Source organism: Galeopterus variegatus, unplaced genomic scaffold, assembly GCF_000696425.1.
Source record: "Galeopterus variegatus unplaced genomic scaffold, G_variegatus-3.0.2 Scaffold2531, whole genome shotgun sequence".
Lineage (NCBI taxonomy): Eukaryota > Metazoa > Chordata > Mammalia > Dermoptera > Cynocephalidae > Galeopterus > Galeopterus variegatus.
Window position 1 is genome coordinate 134,841 of NW_007728642.1, and position 2,676 is coordinate 137,516.

Consider the following 2,676-nt stretch of genomic DNA (forward strand, 5'->3'; position numbering starts at 1 on the left):
GGCCAGTTAGCTCAATTGGTTAGGGCACTGTGTTATAACACCAAGGTCAAGGGTTCTGATACCTGAGCCAGCCAGCCACCTAAATAAATAAATAAAACCCATAGAAATGCTTTCACATCCTTCATCCATCTCCTGCTTTGCATGTACGCACAGATTTCTGTGACAAAGTTTATCACTAGACATTCTTTAGAACTGCAGTAATTCAGATAAGATGCTCTGAGAAGAAACTGCCCGGTAATGGCATCTGAACCAATGAACTGACCATCTGAACCAATGAACTGACCACAAATCTATCTCTGAGCTTTTGAAACCTATTAACTGTTTTCAAGGAGTTTGTTTATGTGACCCCTCTTTTTGACAATAAAGACTTTCTCTTACCCTTCCCTCATCAAACATATTCGTGGCTTGCCATGGTATGCGTTCTGGATTATAATCCTCTTTTCTGTTCCTGAATAAACTCAACATATTTGGAGATATTTTTCTCTAATGTGTTTTTTCTAGGTTAATACCACGATGAGATATAGATTTCTTTTAAACTATATAGAACTCAGGTTGGGTTAATTATACTCTGTTTGTGGCACACTATTCACCCTGTTGATTTGTTTCTTTTTTATTTCCTTTTATCCCCATTTCTTGTTATTAAGTTGTCCTCCTCCCACAGCCACTCTAATGTGTTTGATGTGCCCCCTTGTTTTGTGTGCATCTATTTTAACTTACATAAATGGCATGTGATAGAAACCTCTTTTGTGTCTAACTTTTTTTAAGCCCAGAACTGGATTTTAAGATCCATCTATGTTTCCATGTACATCAAGTCTCCTGCTTTTTGTAACAGCTGGCTTGTCGATAGTTCAAGGAGTAAGTGCTTCCACCACATTTTGTTTATGCACTCTCCGGTCATGATTGCCAAATTGCCTCATACTTCCACCATCATTTTCAAGCATGTCTCCTTTCGGATGTGTGAAATTTCTTAGGGATGGATATGCAGGATCTAAACTGCAGGAGCATAGTGTATGTTTATATCGATTTGACCAGGACCCTCTAGATTGCTCCCTAGAAGGCTTCATCAATGTACCTTTCTACCAACAGGCATGAACATTCCTGTATCTCCCCAAACCCTTCAATCATTGGCATTATCCAGTTTCCTAATTTTGCCCATCAATGGATATGAAAGTTTATTTCATAGCTTTTTTAAAAAACGTGTATTCCTCTGATTATTAATGAGTTTGAATATGCTGACCTTTTGGGTTTCTTCTGAAGAATGCCTATTCATATCTTTTGCCTATTTTCTTTTAGATTTCCTGTTTCTTGTTGATTTGAAAGTAGTTCTTTGCAAACCATAAAGAATAATAATTAAACATGAAGGATAATGATTTCCACTATAGGATCTTGGAAAGATATATAGAGAACTGCATTGTAATAATTAATTCTTCAGTGTCAAGTATATTAACTGAATTATTACTTATCTCTTTGTAAATCTTACATGTGTAATTTTATTTATTTATTTTTGGTGGCTGGCCAGTACAGGGATTGAACCCTGGACCATGGTGTTTCCAGCACTACGCTCTAACCAACTGAGCTAACTGGCCAGCCCTATAATTTTAAACAAATTCTGCATGTTAGAATCTACTCAGTATTATAAATCAGGGCATCTCAATGTGTGGTCCCCATAGCAACAGCATCAGCATCACCAGAGAACTTGTCAGAAATACAAGACTGGCCTGCACTCCAGACCTCTGGACTTGAAAACTGAGCTCAGAAATCTGTGTCTTTTTTCCTGTTTTTTTTTTTTTTTTTTGAAGTTGACCAGTAAGGTGATCTTAACCCATGGCAGCACCATACTCTCCCAAGTGAGCCACAGGCTGACCCCAGCAAATCTGTGTTTCAATAAGCCTTCAGATAATTCTGGGGCAGGTAAAGTTTTTGAACTATTGTTGCAGGGAAAAACTAAAGCACATTTTGATGCTATCTTAAAAATAAGAAATCACACTGTTGAAATCTCCAACTTTTTCTTCTTTTTTTGTTTTTACATACTATTTTTTAGTATCTGCAGTATTTTATATGTCTGGAACAAATTTCAAAATCCTATTAATTATTTATTGTTTATACAATGCCACAGCATAAACACCGAAACACGTTTGTAACTTCATCACTAAGTTTTCAATTTAAAGTTAAAATAATCTAATTTTTATTATATTTTTAACTTAGCATATTCAACATTCATCTTTTGTAATTCGATTGCTAAATTATTCAGTCTCAGTTTTTGCATGTCTATTCTATCTTATGAAGAATGAAGATCCCTCTAACAATGTTTGTTAAACTTTCAGTACAATTTCTTGAAATCTCGGTGCTAGAGAAACTAATAGCAGAGCAGTCCTAGGTTTCTATTTCTCTCTGATGCCAACTCCCAACCAGAAACCTGGGAAACACCACGTTTTGAACAACCTGTCATTTCACTACTGGTTAACACCCTCAAAGAATCTTTGATTATTAGACATTACCTTGCAGAAATAAGCACTTAGAAATTTGCATAGCATATACATTTAATGTCAGCAAAATTTTATTTTTATTGAATTATAATTTATTATACAGATTTTGGGAGTTCAATGTTGTTTTTTTTTTTTTTTTTTTTAAAAGATGACCGGTAAGGGGATCTTAACCCTTGACTTGGTGTTGTCA

At 35.3% G+C, this 2,676-nt stretch overlaps 1 non-coding gene across 1 annotated transcript; it reads right to left on the minus strand.

Annotated features, from left to right (window-relative positions):
- Nucleotides 1-1,512: 1,512 nt before the first annotated feature.
- Nucleotides 1,513-1,586, minus strand: TRNAS-GGA. The gene has a single exon. It is a non-coding gene; the product is annotated as a tRNA-Ser (tRNA).
- Between the last annotated feature and the right edge of the window lie 1,090 nt (nucleotides 1,587-2,676).